Here is a 23,075-nt window from a genome sequence, read left to right on the forward strand (position 1 = left end):
TCAACGTTTCCTTGAATTTGCCCTTTCTTGATCGCATCTAGGTGCGCAAACCATCTGACAGTGTGCTTTCTCTCAAGATGACCTCTCTGGCCGCCGGTACCATAGTTGGTACCTGACTTACCACGACTAACTGCAAGCTTACAAAGGGTACAAATGGCAAACTTTGGATTTTTTGGACAAACAGTAAAGAAGTCCCAAACTGGGGACTTGAAGTGTCTGTGGGACCTGGAGGAGGCGGCGATACTGGTGGTGGTGGTCATGAAGCTAATGCCAGATAAGGTGGAGGATCTGGATTGCCCAACTTTTGTACGTTTTGCACTTTCACCGCCACTAATTAAGGTCGAGGTTGACGGAGGTCTCTTCTTGCCAGAATGAAATATGGAAGCGGGACGAGTTGGTGTACTACTTAACTCCAATGATTGTGGTGTTTCCACTGCCTCCTCATCGACAACATCATCATCATCATCACGCTGAGCAGCTCTTCGGGCTAGGGTCAAAATGTCTGTTTGCTGCATGCCCGCTGGGGCTGCAGTGACCTTTATGATGACTGGGTCGTCGTTGGCAGAGTCTTCATCAGCAGCAGTATCCGCCACTTCTTGTTGAGCCTCATCACACTCCATAACTCTGAGACTTTGGACGAGCTTCCTTTTACGCTTAACTACCTTTGTTGGATCATGGTGTGCCTCACTCTCAGACGGCTGTGGTGCTGGTTCCCAAGTTTGTTCCGTATCATCAGAAGGAGGTGTGCTTGAAGAGGATGTAGACACCACCCTTGATCTCTTCCTTGCTAGGGGTGCGGAAGACAATGAAGGATCATCAGGAGGAGTGGCTTCCTCAAATGATACCTCGCCTTGATTGTCGATTTCCTGATGTGCCCCTACTTCGGGAGGAACAACTATTGTGGGCACTTGTGACCCTCCATGCACCTCTGCTTGCGCATCTCCTTGCGCTGCCTCTCCTTCCACATGTACTTGGGCTTGTACTTGCACATGTGATTGTTGTTGCGGCTGTGGTTGTTCAACACTCGTCAGATGAGCTACAACAACCTGTGTTGATTGAGGGACATTGCTGCTGCTTTCTTGCGATGAGCCAACATCACTGGTCGATGGTGATTGAAGAACTATACTGGCTGCCTCTGCAGCACTCAAGGGCTTGGACTTCAGTTGGCATGGTGGTGGTGGTGGTGGCACTGAGCCCAATGGAGCGGGGGTGCTGCTGCCAGCTTGGTCCCCAGCAGATCCCGCTGCTGCAGGCATACTTTTTTTTTTACTCCCAAAAAAAGGGGCGGGCGGCACACCAGTGTCCTTGGTAACTTGCTTCTTCTGCTCCTTACTGGCACCTTTCTTGCTAGAGGAGCTACGGGTTACTTTTTTTGGGGCCATCTTCTTCAGAGCAGGTCAGCAGGCAGCAGTTGCAAGAGTTGCAGAGGGTTCTGTGTCCAGACGTGACGTCGCGTGACGTTATGCTGCACACACCGCTGCAGGACTTCTTCCTGGCACTGGTGGTTCTCTTGAGTCTTCTTGTGCACCTAAAAGCAATGGAAGACAGAGGAACATCAGTTCAGTTATACACCCCAAAAAATCGACAAAACACAGAAAAATGAGCACAATCCCATGCCATCCATGATGTTTACATTGAAGACACCCCACAGAAAGACTAGGGACATGCAAGTATGCAACACTCACTACCCCTGGGCATAATGGATGAAAAGTAGGCAAAATAAGTGCAGGCCTCAGACACTGCCTCTCCTCAAAATGGCCCCTTACACCCCAAGCACATGTTGCCTGTTCCAGCCAGCACTCAAGATGGCCACCACCACCACCCACATGGCCAGTCCACATCAACAGTACACCCCCAAAAAACAGAAAAACAGCCAGAAATCACCACAATCCAATGCCATCCATGATGTTTACATTAAAGAGAGTGAGACCACACCACAGGCACACTCAGTCCATGCACCACCACCCCTGGGCAAAAGGCCACACCAGCAGCCCCCCAAAAACGACAAAAAACAATACAATAAGCACAATCCCAGCCCATCCATGGCCTCAATTATGTTTAAATTCAAGAAGACACCCCACAGAAAGACTAGGCCCATGCAACACTCACCACCCCTGGGCAAAGGGCCACACCAGCAGGCCCAAAAAAACGACAAAAAACAATAAAATCTGCACAATCCCAGCCCATCCATGGCCTCAATGGTGTTTAAATTCAAGAAGACACCCCTCAGAAACACTAGGCCCATGCAACACTCACTACCCCTGGGCATAATGGATGAAAAGTAGGCAAAATAAGTGCAGGCCTCAGACACTGCCTCTCCTCAAAATGGCCCCCTTACACCCCAAGCACATGTTGCCTGTACCAGCCAGCACTCAAGATGGCCACCACCACCACCCACATGGCCAGTCCACATCAACAGTACACCCCCAAAAAACAGAAAAACAGCCAGAAATCACCACAATCCAAGGCCATCCATGATGTTTACATCAAAGTGAGTGAGACCACACCACAGGCACACTCAGTCCATGCACCACCACCACCCCTGGGCAAGCAAAAGGCCACACCAGCAGCCCCCCAAAAACGACAAAAAACAATAAAATAAGCACAATCCCAGCCCATCCATGGCCTCAATTATGTTTAAATTCAAGAAGACACCCCACAGAAAGACTAGGCCCATGCAACACTCACCACCCCTGGGCAAAGGGCCACACCAGCAGGCCCAAAAAAACGACAAAAAACAATAAAATCTGCACAATCCCAGCCCATCCATGGCCTCAATGGTGTTTAAATTCAAGAAGACACCCCTCAGAAACACTAGGCCCATGCAACACTCACTACCCCTGGGCATAAGGGATGAAAAGTAGGCAAAATAAGTGCAGGCCTCAGACACTGCCTCTCCTCAAAATGGCCCCCTTACACCCCAAGCACATGTTGCCTGTACCAGCCAGCACTCAAGATGGCCACCACCACCACCCACATGGCCAGTCCACATCAACAGTACACCCCCAAAAAACAGAAAAACAGCCAGAAATCACCACAATCCAATGCCATCCATGATGTTTACATCAAAGAGAGTGAGACCACACCACAGGCACACTCAGTCCATGCACCACCACCACCCCTGGGCAAGCAAAAGGCCACACCAGCAGCCCCCCAAAAACGACAAAAAACAATAAAATAAGCACAATCCCAGCCCATCCATGGCCTCAATTATGTTTAAATTCAAGAAGACACCCCACAGAAAGACTAGGCCCATGCAACACTCACCACCCCTGGGCAAAGGGCCACACCAGCAGGCCCAAAAAAACAACAAAAAACAATAAAATCTGCACAATCCCAGCCCATCCATGGCCTCAATGGTGTTTAAATTCAAGAAGACACCCCTCAGAAACACTAGGCCCATGCAACACTCACTACCCCTGGGCATAAGGGATGAAAAGTAGGCAAAATAAGTGCAGGCCTCAGACACTGCCTCTCCTCAAAATGGCCCCCTTACACCCCAAGCACATGTTGCCTGTACCAGCCAGCACTCAAGATGGCCACCACCACCACCCACATGGCCAGTCCACATCAACAGTACACCCCCAAAAAACAGAAAAACAGCCAGAAATCACCACAATCCAATGCCATCCATGATGTTTACATCAAAGAGAGTGAGACCACACCACAGGCACACTCAGTCCATGCACCACCACCACCCCTGGGCAAGCAAAAGGCCACACCAGCAGCCCCCCAAAAACGACAAAAAACAATAAAATAAGCACAATCCCAGCCCATCCATGGCCTCAATTATGTTTAAATTCAAGAAGACACCCCACAGAAAGACTAGGCCCATGCAACACTCACCACCCCTGGGCAAAGGGCCACACCAGCAGGCCCAAAAAAACGACAAAAAACAATAAAATCTGCACAATCCCAGCCCATCCATGGCCTCAATGGTGTTTAAATTCAAGAAGACACCCCTCAGAAACACTAGGCCCATGCAACACTCACTACCCCTGGGCATAAGGGATGAAAAGTAGGCAAAATAAGTGCAGGCCTCAGACACTGCCTCTCCTCAAAATGGCCCCCTTACACCCCAAGCACATGTTGCCTGTACCAGCCAGCACTCAAGATGGCCACCACCACCACCCACATGGCCAGTCCACATCAACAGTACACCCCCAAAAAACAGAAAAACAGCCAGAAATCACCACAATCCAATGCCATCCATGATGTTTACATCAAAGAGAGTGAGACCACACCACAGGCACACTCAGTCCATGCACCACCACCACCCCTGGGCAAGCAAAAGGCCACACCAGCAGCCCCCCAAAAACGACAAAAAACAATAAAATAAGCACAATCCCAGCCCATCCATGGCCTCAATTATGTTTAAATTCAAGAAGACACCCCACAGAAAGACTAGGCCCATGCAACTCTCACCACCCCTGGGCAAAGGGCCACACCAGCAGGCCCAAAAAAACGACAAAAAACAATAAAATCTGCACAATCCCAGCCCATCCATGGCCTCAATGGTGTTTAAATTCAACAAAACAGTTGTATCATGCACCCATAACCAACCCTGGTCCTACTGGATACTGTGGCTACCCACAATATAATTTATTTAATTTTCTGAAAAAGTTCAAAAATTGTACTTGCAGCAACTGTAATGCCCCAAACAAACTTACTTGTGAAAGTTGATTTCTAATCCAAAAGTGATCCAAAGACAGTCAAAAAGGCCTCAAATCCAAATATCCAGCAGCACCCACAAAAAGTAATCCTTCCAGCTCCAGATCCAAATGAAAGTGACCAGGAGATGGACAAAGCACTGGGAGGAGCCTGCTGGACAGGAACAGGAAGTTGGAGACTGTGGGGCACTTCCTTCCTCCCCCCCCCCCAAAATGGACTCCTTGCAAAAAAAAAGGCCATGCAAATGTCAACCTGAGGAGTGATTCTGATAAAAATCATAATTTTCTGAAGGTTTATCCTGTTTGCTGCTGATTTTCTTGTGCGAAATTGCAAAATCTCTATTTCGCAAGTGCGAGATTGTTCCTTTCCGCCGCAACTACGTGTTCACAATTGCGAACTCTCGCGAGGTGTGCTGTGCAAGGTGGCAAGCCGCGAGTACGTATTCGCGGGCGACAAACTCCCGCGGGAACACGCAGCAAGATCTAAAATGGCGCGTCACTCGCAAAGAAAAACAACTCGGCAAACGCTAAAATGACGGAAAGTGAACGCCGTGCACCACGCCGCGCGCCGCAACCAAGCAAAAAATCCGCCGCGAGCGGATTCACGGATTTTCGACAAATTCGCGAGCGTTCGCGGATTGCGAATTTGCCGAAAATCCGAAAAATCCGCGAGCGGAGCGGATTTTACGCCCATGCTTATTGATAATGAAATGCTGCCAGTTTCGTTTTTCACTATTGCAAGGCTACCTGCTCCCATAAGATAGAGTCTTATAAACATAACTACCCCTGGGAACAAGGTAGGAAGATAAAGTTTAGTATGCCTGAACTCAGAATGTTAAAATGCATCTTTTAGTGAGGGTTATTTTTACATTCTGTGTTTGAAAATACAACTTTTAGAAAGTGTGCCTCTGATAGGATGTTGATTGACTGACTGGGTTTGGAGTGCCATGGGCTGGGGAGCTGCAGTGGCTCCAGGGAGTCTGATGAGTCAGGGATGGGCTGAATAGACCTGGTCTGCATTTAGAGTAGGGTGAGGAGATTTCCTTTCACCTGAATGGGCCTGGTCTGCCTTCCACAATGTTGTCTCCACCACCTGCCAGGAAGCTGCACCGGAGAGGACAGAATTGGTTTTGACTGAGCACAGGGCTTCTCTGCCACCAGAGGACAAAGGATTTTGTAGTATAACTATTGGGGCCCAGACCCCAGCACTTTAGATCATTTCATGGAATCAAGAGGAACCTGTGCCAAGGAGAAGTTGAGAACGAATACTGCCCTGTGCCGTTTGCTGTCTGGGGTTAGCCTGCAGTGGCTACTTGCTGTCAATTAAAGGAGCAAGGACTTTGCTGTTTTCATGTGTCCCCTGCTTGAGGAAGATTTCCAAGGGCTTGAAACTGAGCTTGCCTCCTGTTATGAAGACTCAGGGACGGTATACAACCTTTACAACGCAACTTTTACCACGACCTACCATTACCACACATTTTTTACAACGCAGGATCCATTACAACGCATACCATTACCACGCATGTATTTACAACGCAGGTACTTTTACAACGCATACCATTACAACGTAAGTATTGGTAAGTATATTATTTTATTAAAAATATTATTTGGGTTTTTTGGTAAAGGGGTATTTTTAGGGTTCAGGGTCAGTTTTCAGTTTTTGGGTAAAGGGGTATTTTTAGGGTTCAGGGTCAGTTTTCAGTTTTTGGGTAAAGGGGTATTTTTAGGGTTCAGGGTCAGTTTTCAGTTTTTGGGTAAAGGGGTATTTTTAGGGTTCAGGGTCAGTTTTCAGTTTTTGGGTAAAGGGGTATTTTTAGGGTTTAGGGTCAGTTTTCAGTTTTTGGGTAAAGGGGTATTTTTAGGGTTTAGGGTCAGTTTTCAGTTTTTGGGTAAAGGGGTATTTTTAGGGTTCAGGGTCAGTTTTCAGTTTATGGGTAAAGGGGTATTTTTAGGGTTTAGGGTCAGTTTTCAGTTTTTGGGTAAAGGGGTATTTTTAGGGTTCAGGGTCAGTTTTGGGTTTTTGGATAAAGGGGTATTTTTAGGGTTCAGGATTAGTTTTGGGTTTTTGGATAAAAGGGTATTTTTAGGGTTCAGGGTCAGTTTTGGGTTTTTGGGTAAAGGGGTATTTTTAGGGTTCAGGATTAGTTTTGGGTTTTTGGGTAAAGGGGTATTTTTAGGGTTTAGGGTCAGATTTGAGTTTTTGGGTAAAGGGGTATTTTTAGGGTTCAGGGTCAGTTTTGGGTTTTTGGGTAAAGGGGTATTTTTAGGGTTCAGGGTCAGTTTTGGGTTTTTGGGTAAAAGGGTACAGGGTAAAAATTAAATATAATTTAATTTAAATTAAATTAAATTAAATTGATTAAATTAAATTAAATTAAATTAAATTAATTAAATTAAATTAAATTAAATTAAATTAAATTAAATTAAATTCAATTAAATTAAATTAAATTAATTAAATTAAATTAAATGACATTATATTAATTTTAATTAAATTACATTTAAAAAAATATTATATACTTACCAATACTTACGTTGTAATTGTATGCGTTGTAAAGGTATATGCGTTGTAAATACATGCGTGGTAATGGTACTTTGTTGTAATGGATTCTGCGTTGTAAAAATTGCATGGTAATGGTAGGCGTGGTAAAAGTATGCGTTGTAACGTCATACATCCCTCAGGGACACAAAGACTTCACACACCACCAGCTCCCCTGAACTTCCTTGCTGGGAGTTCTGACCTGAAATAGATTCCTGCTATTGTTTTGGACCTCTAGAGACCGTTTTCCATGGGGGGGCTGGATAATCAATGCAATACCGAGAAGTGTGCCAAATCTCTACCTGTTTCCGTCACATCGCCAAAGAACCCATCGCAGCACCTGCCACAGCTCAAGAAATCGCAGCATTGAGTGCAGCGATCTCCGAAGTCCGAGATCACCGCACCGATTCCGACACAAGCCCTGCTGTGCGGCTGCAAGAATCCATGCATCGTTGCATTGCATCAAGGTGACAAGTCTGTCACGTTGTTGGGGGACGCAATAAGAAACCAACGCATCACCTCCCCACGCAGTAAGAAACTGATGCATCACCTCCTCTCCAGTAAGGAACTGACACATCACCTCCCCTGCGCAGCAGTAAGGAACCAACGCATCACCTCCCCGGAGCAAGGAACTGACGCATCCCCTGCCCTGAGTGTAAGGAACCGATCATCATCTTCCCTGTGACCATTCTTGTTTGTTTGCGTGACGCATCCAAGGTGCTTTGTGTGAAAAGTGTTGCATCTGCAATTTGCTTTGAACTGAACTACCGCTACCATTTGAAAGTCATATTTTTATTACTGTATTGTGGATTTTGTCGTTTGGTCTTGTTTTGGTTTAAAGATTACTTAATTTTCCAAATGGGTGTGGTGTCCATTTGTAGTGTTTTCACTGTATTACTGTATGTGTTCACACTGCCTCAGAGATAAGCATGTCTGCTCGTGCCAAGCTGCCAAGGGGGTGAGTAAGGGTTATTTTAGAAGGGTATCCCCCTTACCCTGACTGCAGCAAGGGTCCCTATGTGGAGAAAGGTACCTACCTCTAACAAGCCCCATATGTTGCAATAGATAAAACCCTTGCCCTATAAAGTGGCCACTCACATCCCTGGTCCGAGTGCCACACCACCTGCTGCATGAATGGTAGAGATGTCCCTTGAAATTATTTAGAAAGACCCCCATTTATTGCCCCATTCCCCAGGAGCATCTCCCATGGGAAGCTGTCTCTGTCCATTTCTAAACAATTAATGAGGCTCTACATGTCTTTGAAAATATCCATGGGTTTGACTTCTATCCTCTTTCTCCTCAGCTATTACTCTGAGGCCCAAGGGTCCTGAGGATCTGGCCTCCCCAGCTGAATACAACATAAATATGTTTCTAGGTGTAGTCTGATTTCCAACTACTAAAATATATAGACATAAATAATAACTTACATTTTCACAGTGCCTTATGACTTCTTAGTACTATAAATACCCAAGTGACTATTTCCCACTTCAACTAGAATTAAAAAGTGTGACTCACTGGGCACACTCAATGATTTGCACTGATTACATTAGCCAACTGATGTTTCGCAATGTAAAAAAGTACATTTCCAATTGATTAGTTTTGCTTGTTTTTATGTTTCATTCAACATACATGTGCTATTTCATATGCTGTTACCTGAACGGGAAAAAAAGCTAAATAGTTACTGAACATTTTCTATTTTTAGACACATTTGTGACCCCGCTACCCCACTCACTGACTCGAACCCCATGACATCCAGGATCACAGTTCAGATTGTTTTTCATACACTTCAGCAGCCGCATGTAAAAAAAGACACCATTTATGGGTGTTACCCCGAAACCGGTCCCAGGATGCTTGTTTCCAGTCGAGGGAGGAACTGGACTGGCAGTTCGGGTTGGACTGTTCCCATGGGGAGCAGGGTCAAGAATGATTTGCATATAGCTGAGTCAAAACTGAAAATTCGTGGCGAGCAAAAAAACTATGGATTTAGGCCCAGATCTCTGTACTGGGCGAGAATGTTTGACATTGTTCAGCATTCCACCCATCAACTGTTATTTTTGCAACTTTTAAAAGAGGCATTTTCAAAATTTTAACTTAAAATCCAACTTCACCATTAAAGAGAATTTTTTCAATTACAATTTTGCAGACACCAAACATGAAATGCTTATCTGTTCCTAATCAAAGGCAACCCAATATTACCCTATGGAAGAGGTAGACCTCACTTAACTGAAAAATTAATTTAAGAATTTTTCACTGCCATGACATGTAAAATTTAAAAGCAAACGTCCAGCCTTTAAATTATAATGCACCTCACCTATGGGTGGTTTAGAACCTCCTTTCAGGCTACAATGGAAGTCCTGGGACATATTTTAAGGGGCTGCTTAAATGGGTGGCGCTATAAGTGCTGCAGGCCCATGAGTAGCATTTAATTTACAGGCCCTGGGTATACCACTCTATAAATAAATTAAGTATGGCAACCAAGTGTAAGCCAATTTTACCATGTTCAGGGGACTGAGCACAAACACTTTAGCACTGGTTAGCCGTGGTAAAGTTAACAAAGTTCTAAGGCCAACAAATTTCAGCAAAAAGTTGAAGGAAAAGGCAAAGAGTTTGGGGGAAGACCACTGTAAGGCTGATAGGGCTAATTTCTTAGTAACTAGTGGGCTGTCTGTTTCTCCATGGGCAATTTTGGTAAACCTCACATTCTGCCCCCTAGGATGGCACACAGATTACTGGGAGCGTTATGGGGTGGGGCCAAGGCCACAGCAGGCCACCACCACTTCTTCTATACTTTTGTGTTACTTTTTCTGGTGTCAATTGGACATTCTGCCCCTGGGGATAGAATGACTGCTGTACCAGTCATGGCATGGGGCACAGCCAATGCCAGTGTGGGCTGCCACTCTTTCTTTTTAATTCCCTAGCATCTAGTGGTCTAGCTGCTACCCAGGGAGATTAAAGGCTAAACCCCACTTATGCTCTAGGGGTGCATAAAGACTGTTTCTATTTTTAAATTGAAGGGAGTACTTGCAAATTCCTAGGGGACCGCTACCAAATGGTGTCTTGGGGATCATCCTTCTCTTGCAATTCCTACGCAGGGATCTTCTAGGGAACATTCTCACTGGAAAGGAGATATTGTTCCCTTTCCAGCTGTACCTCTACCTCCTGGTTTGGCCCTCAGGAGGTGGCTGAGATATGCCCCTGAGCACTGATTAAAGTGAAACTAGTAAGTGCTTAATACTACTCACTGGTTTCACTTTTAAACATCAGTGCACTGCATGTTCTGCACATCACACTGATCCAAAAATTAATCATTTCAGGAGATGAGAGAAGCTCTATCTTTGCATTCGTACATTATATTTTAAAATGAAAATCCTTCTGGTTCTCTCATCAGAAGCAATTTTGTCAGCTCTGTGGTGGACAAACAGTTCACACCTACCACTCTTTGAAGGTAGTACAGTGAATATAAACAGTTATCCACTGCAGTCAGGTGGTAAAATGGGAATATTCATATGCCAAAGAATGTTTCATTTTGGCCACATGATCAACATTTAGTTGAAGAAAGAGTTTGTTGATTAAAGAGTGTGACGGATAGAAATAGAACCAGTTTCAAGCCAGATTTTCATGACACCACAGCCTACATAAATTAACTTTGTGAGGAAGTTGATTTTGAACTTTTACCCTCTCCTCACTGCTTTTGCACATCCGGAGTTTTAGGTTTTTGATGTGAGTAAGGCTCCCTAATCGATTCTCATTCTCTGTGAGCTTCTTTTTAAAATGGTTTAGAGCTGTAACCACCAGGCCCACTGTTTAAAATAAGGTCCACTGCTGTAAAGCTGTAACCTACATGAGAGTTACAAATGCATGTGCTGGCTAAATGAGAAAGAATATTGTGTGAGTCAGCCAGGCATTTGTGCGCAAGTAGGATATGAGACCCAGATTAAATAAGGTATATCCTGCTTAGGAATAATAATAATAGATTGATAAATGGAAGATCCCAAAAAGAAAAGAAAAAAATCTTTTTTTACCTTTAGTGTAAAATCTGTAGTGTTTAAACTGTTTTTGAACTTTGGACAAAATATGCTCAGATCATAGAAAACAGGTAGAACTACAGTTTAAGTATCTTTCCCTACCAACATGTTTGCCTCAAACACATATTGCAAATATGTGTTCATTATTTGTCCTGAAATATTTAGCATCTTTTCCTGAGTCAGCCTTAATGAAATTCAGGCGTTCAGTTACCATTTCTGGCCAATTTAACTACTTTTGTACTTTTGTTGGCCAGCTAGCAGTTCAAGGACACCCCTGAACAAATACACCCATTATGAGGGACTATCCATCTCCTGGGAGAGAACGAAGGAGTGGGAAAAACCTTCACCAAGTAAATAGCTGCCTGACAATCATTGTGGGGTCTACCCAAAGAAGACAACAGGAGATAAAGCAGACGTCTGGCTCTAGTACTCAGAGGGGGTGGGGGCTTCTTTGAAGTTGTGGAGGAAAGACAACAGATGTGTGTTAGACATGGCCCTTATTAAGGGATTTCCCTAAAATGTTTGCTTTTTCTCCTCCTGGTTTTTGCAGATTCCCTTTCTCTGGCCTTAGGACACTGGACACTTTACCACTGTAATGCAATGCAAAAGTGCACACACCCTACCTACATATGCCAGGAAGTGCTGCTTACTTTATTGGTGATTGCAAAAAGGTACACCACGTAGTTAGGGCTGGTACTGCACTGGCTGATGGTGGGAAACAGTACTGATTGTGGCATCCACCAGAATAGCCTCTCAAATATGTATCAAGCCTGCCTTTGCTGGTCTGTGGGTGCACAGTCGTGCCTATGCTCTGATTTGCATTTCTAACTCAGGAGCAAACCCTGGGTGGGCCTTCCATTACCACTAGAGCACACCTAGGGTAAGCCCTGAAGGGTGGAGTAAGTGGTAGGCAAAAGGCAGGGAAGTTACACATTAGTGTTCCCTGCCTAGGTAATGAAGATCCCCCACATGGGTTTTTCCTACCTAGGAGGTCTGCTCTTCTCAAGGAAGAACACATGGGTTTTGCTGATTCTCGGCTAGTGTCCTTAGGGTTCTGGGCACTTTTCCACTGTAAACACTCTGTGAAAGTGCATGCACCCTTCCTACACACATTAGGAAGTGTGCTTAGCTGAAATTTCGAAACATGTCTCAAGCCTGCCATTTCAGGCCTGTGTGTGCACACTTGCAAGCATGATGTTTTTAAACATGTGTCAAAGCCTGCCATTGCAGGCATGTGTGTGTGCAACTGTACTTATGCTCAGATTGACCTTTCTAAACCACTGGCCATTCCTGAGGGGACCTTCCCTACCACCAAGGCACCCCTAGGGTAAGTCTTAAGGGGGGAAGCAAGTGGTAGGTGAAAGACAGGGAAGGTACACATGTGTGTTCCCTGTCCAGGTACTGAAGATTAACCATGCGTGCTTTCACTACCTATGTGGTCCATCCTTCTCATATGTTAACCTGGGGGAATGGTTGAAATTACTTTAAGCAGCAATAGTGGCTAACAGGGGAGCAGCCATATAATGTTTCCTATCACTGGTTTCACAATGACAAACCATCTCCTGTGGTAAAGAGGATTTTGTCATTAATCGCTCAGAACTGCCACTTCTAGAAAGTGAAATGTTCAGTTGATGTATGAAATGCTGAACAAATCAAACATTCACCCCAGTCACAGATCTAGGTTTAAACCAATGTTTCTTTTGCTCACCCTGCTTTGGACCCAGCCCAAATCAGTCCTGACTCTGCTCCCCATGGGAACAGTCCAGGGTAAAATGCCAAGCCAGGTGCTACCTGCACTGGGAACAAACAACCTGGGACTGGTTTCAGGGTATCACCTCTTATCTACCAGGATAGCTTGAGTCCTGTTGTGCATTGAGCACTGGAAAAACAAACACAAAGAGAAGATGAACGGAGCACTGGAACTTTTCAGACAAAAACCCCCATTCACAGATCTGGGTTGAATCCATCATCATTCATTAGCTCACTTCGTCAACCCAGTTCACACCCAGCCCTATGCAAATCAGTCTTGACACTGTGTCTCATGGGAACAGTCCAGACTAAACTGCCAAGCCAGATCCTCCCTGGACCGAAAACAAGCATCCAGAGATCAGTTTCGGGGTAACAACCATCATCAGCCAGGCTAGCTTGAATCTAGTGGTGAAGTTAGCAAGGCCGTGGCGTAGCACAGGCCCCCGCATCCCCTGCAGTGCTAGGGTTCCCCAAGCTGCATGGGGCGCCCTCAGCATAATACTTTCGCCCAAGAGTTCTTTATAAAATTCGGAGTGGGCCCCTCGATGCGTCTTGCAGGGGGGCCCCCTCGAATTTCGTTACTCCACTGGAGCAAGGGACCCACGTCTGGGCATACCAGGCCAACTTAGAGCGAACAATGCAAACACAAAGAGATGACGAACGGAGCACTGAAACTTTTCAGACACTCACCCCCAGACACAGATCTAGGTTGTAGCCATCATTGTTCTTTAGTTCACTTTGCCACCCCAGTTCAGACCCAGCTATATGTAAATCAGTCTTGACACTGTGCCTCATGGGAACAGTCCAGACCGAACTGCCAAGCCAGATCCTCCCTGGACCGGAAACAAGCATACTGGGACCAGTTTCAGGGTAACACCCCATATCAGCCAGGCTAGCTTGAATACAGTGGCAAAGTGAGCAAGGGACCCACGTCTGGGCATACCCTGCCAACTTGGGGCAAAGAAAGCCAACACAAAGAGATGATGAACAGAGCGCTGAAACTTTGTAGACACTCACCCCCAGTCACAGATCTGGGTTGAATCCATCATCGTTCTTTAGCTCACTTTGTCACCCCAGTTCAGACCCAGCCATATGCAAATCAGTCTTGAAACTGTGCCTCCTAGGAACAGTCCAAACTGACGTGCCAAGCCAGATCCTCCCTAGACCGGAAACAAGCATCCTGGGACCGGTTCCGAAGGTAACACCCCTCATCAGCCAGGCTAGCATGAATACAGTGGCAAAGTGAGCAAGGGACCCATGTCTGGAAGTTGATTTCTTGGCAAAAATAAATTGCATTTAACATTGTTTTTTACCCGTGCAATCTTGGCCCATGGTGCTGCTTAACCCCTCCGCTGAGCTGAACGTTCTGTGCTGGTGCAGAACGTTCTATTGCGTGGGCGGGGCCGCGACATTCAGCGGAAGTGCACAGCACTACCGAGGTAGTGCATGCGACGTCCGCTGAACGTGCGCAGCACTTAATGGGTTAAAAGTGTTGTAATTATTAGTGTGTACACATTTCATATATCGTTGTGATCTGGGGTGCACTTTCTACTTGTTTATACCTGTGTGGTATTGAATTATTATAATTGCTGGGGTGGGCTTTGGTTTGACAATGTTTATCACCGAAAAAGGTTGCTGGGGGTAGAGTAGGATCATTCTCGAATTTGCTTACTACTGATGTCATTTTAGCACGGTTGGGTCTAGTACTGCTAGTGATATTTCCTAATGTGATGAATATATCTGGGAGTTAATGGAGCAGAGACACAGCGCCTCCAGAAAATACAAAATGCTGCTGCACAACTGTTGTTCGGGCTACCTAGAACCTGCCATATTTCAGCATTTGTTACTAGACTCCATTGGCTCAATGTGGAAAAGCGTGTTCTTTTTAAAACTCTGTCTATTTCTCACCGGATTTTCTATTCTCAATTCCCGGAAATCCTTGTGGATCTTCTTACACCTTACATGCCAGCACGTCTCTTGCCGTCCTGCAATCAATACCTGGCAGTTATACCGCGGGTCAAGAAGGCCAGATCATGAGGATGTTCATTTCGAGCTTTAGCTCCTAAACTTTGGAATTCCCTCCCAGTGAATATTAGATGCATTCACGAACACATAGCTTTCCATAAGTTTATAAAAACGTACCTGTTCTCTAATTAACGGACTGTGTTGTTGCCTGTGCTGGTCTTCCTATTGCTGTCTGTGATTAGCGCTGGGGCGCCCCTTTGCTGGGGCAGGCATGCACTCTACAACATGTATGCCCAGAAATACATAATGTTCATGTTGTATTAATTAATGTGTGCATTGAACACACACTTTATTTACATACACCACACAGGAAGCCTCTTCTGTGATACTCAGTGTATGTGTGAGAGTTTTGTACCAATGCTTTACACATTGCCTCTGTGATAAGCCTTACTGCTCTGTGTCAAGTTATCCAAGGGTGAGCGCAGGTTATACAGTAAGTGTAATAACCCACCCCTGATGGGAATGCTAGGTTCTGCCTGGCTAGGGCCTTGCCTCAGCCAACGAGAACATGCCAGTTCTAGCAATCTGCCTAGGTGGAGTCTGGCTCAGAGGAAATATATTTTCTAATGTTGCTTCACTCTGCCATGTTGAAACTTCTTCGAGGTCTGTGCAGTGGGGTTGAGGAGTCCATGGGCTCCTCCCTATAAGTACCAGTGAGTGGTTAGGGGTGATGTGGCATTTATGGATTGGGTAGAGACTACTACCTTCTCAAACTGTTTACCTCCATTTTTAAACCCCTAAACAGGGAAGACATTCAGAGAATAAGAGGAGAAGCAGGAAGAGGAGGGATGAGCCCACAGGATTGATGGCACTGTTTCTAGAGTGTGGGGACACTCTGAACCTGTAACTCTTGGACTCTTTGTTGGACTGTGTCCCTAGATTATAGCACTGCCCTCTCACTTTAGGGGCCAATAGAAATTGACCTGCTGGGGGCCCTGGGGAATGTAGGCACCCATGGGATTCTGTTGGTTTGTCCTAGCTGGACCACACAGTTACCATGCAGGTGGCTGAAGGTCTGCGACTGTGGGGAGAGCAAGCACGAAGAGGGGTCTGACTTTAAAACCTTAGGGACTGCTTCATGGAAGAACGTAGGTCAGAAGTCTGTCACAGCTGGACAGGAGGAACATTCCATAACCCAGCGAATAGTCTCAAAACTATGTCAAGCTAAACACACAGTTTCTATAATTTAAACCTGGAATTGTGGTAGCTATTGCACAGAGCAAAAAGGCTTAACTTAGGAAAAGTGCATAAAGTACTTAGCGGTATCAAAAAAATTAAAAAGTCAAATCACAACATAATAGACATCCCACAATTAATTTTTTTATTATTAACTGAGCTTATAAAGCGCCTGGTAACACTAGTCAGTGTGTCCCCGCGCTAAAAGTGGCCCGAGAGATCCCTAATACAGCCAGGAAAGAGCAGTTCAATATTTGGGGAACAGATGTGTCTTAAGTTCCTTGCGGAAAACTTTTTCAGGCGGCTCCATCCGGAGTCTGAGAGGAAGAGTGTTCCAACTCCGTGCTGCCAGAAGGCGGAAGGATCTGCCGCCCATCCTGGCCCTGCAGGTCTTCGGGATACACATTAGCCCAATGCCCTCCGACCGGAGGGGCCTAGTTGGTTTATACAATGTGAGCAAGTTCCTCAAGAAACTCGGGCCCTTACCATGAGCGATCCGATGGCCTATACACAGGATTTTAAACTGGACACGCTCTTTAATTGGAAGCCAGTGGAGCGTCCCCAATGCCTTTTTGGTGGAAGATCTTTTTGGCAGTGATAACACTAGGCGTGCAGCAGCATTTTGGATGCCTTGCAGACGTTGAATACATCTCAAGTTAGCTCCCAGATATAAGGCATTCCCGTAGTCCAGCCTGGAAGTCACCAGGGCATGGACCAGGGCCCTTCTTGCTGACACTGGGAGCAGGTCGAGTGTCTTTCTCAGACAACGGAGAATGCCAAAGCAAGTACCAGCTACACGTCTAGTGTGATGCTCAAAAGATAGTTTTGAGTCCATCCAAATACCCAGATTCTTGACCTGTTCTTTAGGTTGAGGTAAGGGGCCCAGGGTCTGGGGCCACCATGCGGATGTCCAAACAGACGGAGACTTGCCTACGATAAGCACCTCCGTCTTGTCTCCATTTAATCTGAGACAATTGTTTGACATCCAATTAGCCAGGTCTTGCAGGCAGGATGTAAACTGACTGGCTGCCTGCTCAGCTGGCTGAGAAAGAGCTACAACCAGCTGAGTATCATCCGCGTAAGTCACCACAACAACCCCATGTTTCTCCGCAATAGATGCCACTGGGGCAACATAGAGGTTGAATAAAGTGGGACTTAGGCTCGAGCCTTGGGGAACTCCTTGGCTCAGGGCAATAGTTCTGGACCTATGGGGCCCCTGCTCCACACAAAAGCTGCGACCAAGGAGAAAGGACTTCAGCCAATGCCACGCTTTGCCAGCAACTCCTCCCTCTCTCAAGCGCTGTAGCAGAGTGTGATGGGCCACAGTGTCAAACGCGGCACTGAGATCTAAAAGAATCAGTGCCGCAGTTTGGCCCTCATCCGCATGCTTCCTGAGCATCTCTGTGGAGTAGAGGAGAGCCGACTCCGTGGAATGGAGAGCACGGAAGCCAGCCTGGGTGGGGTGATAGAGTTGTTGGGTTTCAATGTGAGCCGTAAGTTGTTGGTTCGCCAATTTTTCCGCTATTTTGGCGATGTAAGGGAGAAGTGAGATAGGCCGTAAGTTGCTCATTTGAGCGATGTTAATCTGTGGTTTCTTCTTAAGTGGAAGTACCACAACCTGTTTCCATATCGTTGGAACCGTGCCAGAGTCAAATGACAGTGTCAGGAGATGCTTAACATATGGCGCTAGTGTCTCCATAGTGCTTCTCAGAATTTTGGCGGGTGCCGGATCTCTAGGAGAGCCTGATTTTATACTTCCAGCCACCTTTTTTAGTTCAGCAATATCAGGGGTCAGGAAAGCACACAGCTTATCTGTGGCTGAAGGTCCCTCATCCAGCAGGGTTTGGTCACTGGAACCGGCCCTGGCTGTGTTGGAGAAGGCGGCATATATATCCTGTACCTTTTTATGAAAGTAGTCAGCTATCTGATTGCAAGATTGCACCGAGGTAGCTGCTCTTTTTTCCAGGCCGGCCAGAGAGGCTAATTTCTTATATACTGTGAAGAGTTCTTTGGCGGAGCAATCGACCTTAGTAATCCTTTCAGTATAATAATCTGCCCGTGTTTTCCTTATCAGAGCATGGTACTTTTTAAGGTTCAGCTTATATTCCCTCTCATGGTCTGGTGAGTAATCCTGTCTCCAGGTTCTTTCGAACCGCTTACATACGGTCTTAGCCCTTTTTAAGTCCTCATTAAACCAAGCCGCGGATTTAGTACGCCGCATAGGTCCCCTATTAGACCATGGTGCTGTAGCGTCCAGCGCAGCATGGATGCGTCGATCAAGTGTTTCACACGCCCCATCAATTGTTAGGCCCAGACCTTCCGGTGGTCCTCCCTGTTCCAAACCGGTCTTGAAGTCTGCGGGGGAAAACCTAGCCCACCGCCTCTGTAGCTTAAGAGTACCATCCCTTTCCCTTTGGAGAATTCCAGGGGATTGATTAATCTGAAATGGTACCAAAAAGTGATCCGTCCATACCATTGGTTCTGGGGGATCAACTATGAGGGAGTCCCAGTTACAGAAAATAGGGTCTAACGTATGCCCTAATCGGTGTGTGGGCAGTTCCGACTTAAGAGCTAGTTGCAGAGTTAGCAAATCATTACGGACCTCTTGGGCCGAGATGCTCAAAGCATCGTTAAAATGAAGATTAAGATCACCCAGCAGCAGAAATTTCTCATAGCGCAAAGCTGGAGATAATATATTCTGTATCAGACTGGCAGCAAACTGACTGCTACCTCCAGGGGGCCTGTATACTAGAAGGCCTTTTATTATATAGTTTTTAGAGACAGATATAGAAAAGGTTCCAGCCTCGCTATCTAATATTGAAATGGCCTCCAAAGTACATTCAATCCCGTGCTTATGGATAATCGCAATCCCTCCGCCCCTCCCACATGGTGTATCTAACCTACAAATGCCATAACCTGGGGGGAGTGCATCTAGCACCTCGGGGGATGACTCCTCATCCAGCCAAGTTTTGGTAGTGAACAGGATATCTAGTTTACTATCCTCAAGTAAATCCCGCACTTCCATTCGGTGCTTCCTGAGGGACCTGCAGTTAAGCAATGCGCATCCAAGCTTTCTGGCGGATCCATTACAGGTCTTCCAGTGTCTGAATGAGTAGCCACAGTGACTGCACATATTCCCAAGTCCATCAGTTGCACTATCCTTAACAGGCAAGCAGCTATTCTCAGCGCTTATGCGCAAATCCAAAAGTTCCTGGCGGGTGTAACAAAGGTCTATCTGAGATCGTGCAGGGGTTCTGGCCCCCGGCCCCCGCCAGCCGCAGACGGGCGCAGACGGGCTTGCCTTAGGCGTGCCTTCGGCGCGCTGCCGGCGCGCCCTCTGCGCTCGTCCGCTGCACGGCTGGGAGATACACAATGATATACCGGAGGTGGGGAGGCGTGGCCTGATGCAGTGGGCGTCGCCTGTGTCACCAGAGAAATGGCGTCAGGAATGAATCCCTCGGCAGCGCTAATATCGGCTGCGCTAAGAGAAGGAAGTAAGTGCCCAGGGAGGGGGTGAGTTTAAAACCAACACAGTATCACACAAGAGTTACAATTTTAAAAAGTTAAACACGCTATCTCCCGGCTGTGCCTCAGGAAATCAATAGTCCACTGGCTCGCGCTAGCATTCAGCGCGCTTTTATGGAGTGTCGGCGGGGGGCGTGGCCTGATGCAGTGGGCGTCGCCTGTGTCACCAGGGAAATGGCATCAGGAATGAATCCCTCGGCAGCGCTAATATCGGCTGCGCGAGGAGAAGGAAGTAAGTGCCCAGGGAGGGGGTGAGTTTAAAACCAACACAGTATCACACAAGAGTTACAATTTTAAAAAGTTAAACACGCTATCTCCCGGCTGTGCCTCAGGAAATCAATAGTCCACTGGCTCGCGCTAGCATTCAGCGCGCTTTTATGGAGTGTCGGCGGGGGGCGTGGCCTGATGCAGTGGGCGTCGCCTGTGTCACCAGGGAAATGGCGTCAGGAATGAATCCCTCGGCAGCGCTAATATCGCCTGCGCCAGGAGAAGGAAGTAAGTGCCCAGGGAGGGGGTGAGTTTAAAACCAACACAGTATCACACAAGAGTTACAATTTTAAAAAGTTAAACACGCTATCTCCTGGCTGTGCCTCAGGAAATCAATAGTCCACAGTCCAATTTTGAAAAATCAAGAACATTTTAATAGGAAAAATGATGAAAACTATTGAATCCAATCAAGGGAAATAGAGATGTGATTTTGAAAGCATTAAGGCAAAAAGTGGTAAGAAAAAGCAAAACACCAATTAAAAGTCCCAGGGAAGAGGGCCTTGGCCTGATTTCATGCTGAATGTAATATATATTAGAGGTTGCCTAAACCAAGTGGGTCAACCCAGTTAAAGTGTTTACCTTCTGACTCTGTTTACTTTTTGGAAGTTTAAATCCTGCAGCAGGGAATCAGATACTTTTCATTCCTTGCGATTTCTACTTTTTGACTTCAGGCCTGATTTAGAGCTCCGTGGACAGGTTACTCTGCCACAACGGTGATGGGTATGTTGTCCACTGAAATATAAATCTGATTATATCCTATGGGATTTATGTTTAGTCAGACGGGATATCTGTCACTGTTGTGATGGAGTAACCCGTCCGCCCTTAGCCTCTTTTTTGGAACTCAAAATTCTCCAGCAGGATAAGGCTGCATTTAGTATCTGGGCAGATCAAGCCAAAGTTGGATACCTTTGCTGGGAGGTCCAGTTGATACTCTGGTGGTCTTGAAAGTTGATAAGATATCTACGGCTAGGCCAGGGCAGAGCATGCAAAGTTTCACTCTGCAGAATTCCACAGGGTTACCAAAAAACTCTGCATAATTCCACCGAGTTCCACAGGTGGGCGACGTATTGCTCGTCCATCTTTTAAGATATGTTATCTTTTTACCATTTGCTTTGCGTTGAGCAGGAAGAGGTGAGATTGGCTAGTGTGTCTAAGCACCTTAAAGCAGCAGAGCAGCATTCATCTCTCTCACTACATCTTACTGCTTTGCCAATTAAGAGCTCATCATATCAACCCATCCCAGAATCTTAATCAGTCAATCAAGTCAGTCAGTCAGAATCTTAATCACTTGTCTCACACGCTCAGCTTGGAATCTAACATCATCACATAAACAACACCATCGGCATCAACATGCCGATGCACAGAGATGACAAACATCCTCCTTCAAGCAGCAGAGAAAAAAATCATAATAGCAAATATGTGCAGCATGTGCCAATGGGAGTGGGGATGTCTCTTGGCAGATAAATAATGGTAAAGGATGGATTTATTTCACTGCATATCGAGATCACATTGCACGCTCCCATGGAATTCCATTTGGCTTGCACGGAGCAGCAATAAATAATGATGCAAAAGTAAGCAGTTAATCACCCAATCAGGGTCCCTGCTCATCCAGACATACCACAGGATATTAATAGTTATAGTACCCATACTATTTTATCACTGCCAGCTGCATAACAAACACATTTTGTAGGATAAAATGCTAGTCCGACTAAAGTTGTTACACATGATGTGAGGACACCTGGAAACAATTCACTTTTCTGCCACGTACTCATTTCAATTCTCACCTCTTTGGGAAGACATCGTTTACATTGCATGCGATACATGCCATTACAACGCAGTCGTTACAACAACTATGTTGTTTCATCGCAAACCATTACAACGCAAGGGGGCAGAAGGTGTTAGATTTAAAATCCAACACCTTCCATATTGTTGCAAAGACAGGAATGGTGAATTATACTATTCGAACATCAAGCGTCCCCTACTTGCGTTGTAATGGTATGCGATGTAACAACGCAGTCGTTGTAACGACCCCGTTGTAATGGCATGCGATGTATCACATGCGTTGTAACGTGCCATATTCCCTCATTGGGTCTTCCATCGATCACAGTTACTCTCACACTCTGTTTACGCAAAAGTTACACATAATTTGCTTATGACGTATATATATATTAAAATGCATTAGCCGTATACATATGAATAATCTAAAATACAGGACATATGTAAAAATACTAACACAAAACTACAGCACCTTTGTAAAATGGCTGTACAAAAATTGTTGACAATCCCAACGTAATTTTCGTTTGCCTGAAAAATTCCACAACAATTTGGACGGCTGGTATACTTCAGCTTTCACAACTTCAAAATACTCATTTAATCTGTGTTTTTCTTTTTATTTAAATATCAGCAAAATACAAGACTGTATAAACCTCCTGAAAGTTAACTGCCTCTTCCGCCTATAGTACAGTAGAAAATGTTACATGATGACTACACCATCAATTACATTATGTGCTAGCCCTGGGCTTTACATTATTAAGCTATCGCTTTCTAGAAGTTGTAGTCTTTCATTTTAACTGTTCCACATTGATAAAACAATTTCAAACAATCTGTTCAAAGAAGGAATGCTTTACAGTAAACTGTGTGCTGGGAGTTCAAGATGCAAACACTCACATTTCCAGCCCATGCCAGGACGGAGAATCTGGATGTGTTTTACCACCACCTGAATCCTCCAGTCAGTGTGTCTGGCTTTGGAGTTAGACATTTTGCCTTTAGGACCCTGGCTGATGGTGCACCTGACTTCCAGCTTGGATTACGGGAGAAATGGAAGGAGCTGCAATTACTCTGACATAGACAATAAAGATCAAGATGAATTTTTACTGCTCTCCTGGCTCCAGCTCATGTTCCCACCTAAGCCCTGCTGCGCTGCTATATGTGTACCTACGGCTCAGGGGCTAGGGCCCAGAATCCATGTATGTGCACATCCAATACAGCAGTATCCAGAACCCTGGTATCCCTCTTTAAACTGAAACACGTTTTTTGTCACCTTTTCCTGGCACAGACCAGCAAAACCAAAAGCGAAAGCAGCCATTCAATCTGACCCCTCATGTT

The 23,075-nt window shown here is 45.7% G+C and overlaps 1 protein-coding gene across 1 annotated transcript in view; it reads right to left on the reverse strand.

Annotated features, from left to right (window-relative positions):
• LOC144828056 (histamine H3 receptor-like) overlaps nucleotides 1-23,075 on the reverse strand; it is a 140,008-nt gene that overhangs the window by 56,696 nt on the left and 60,237 nt on the right. The gene's annotated exons all lie outside the window — the stretch shown is intronic.

The sequence above is a fragment of the Lissotriton helveticus genome, chromosome 4_1, assembly GCF_964261635.1.
Source record: "Lissotriton helveticus chromosome 4_1, aLisHel1.1, whole genome shotgun sequence".
In the NCBI taxonomy this organism is placed as follows: Eukaryota; Metazoa; Chordata; class Amphibia; order Caudata; family Salamandridae; genus Lissotriton; species Lissotriton helveticus.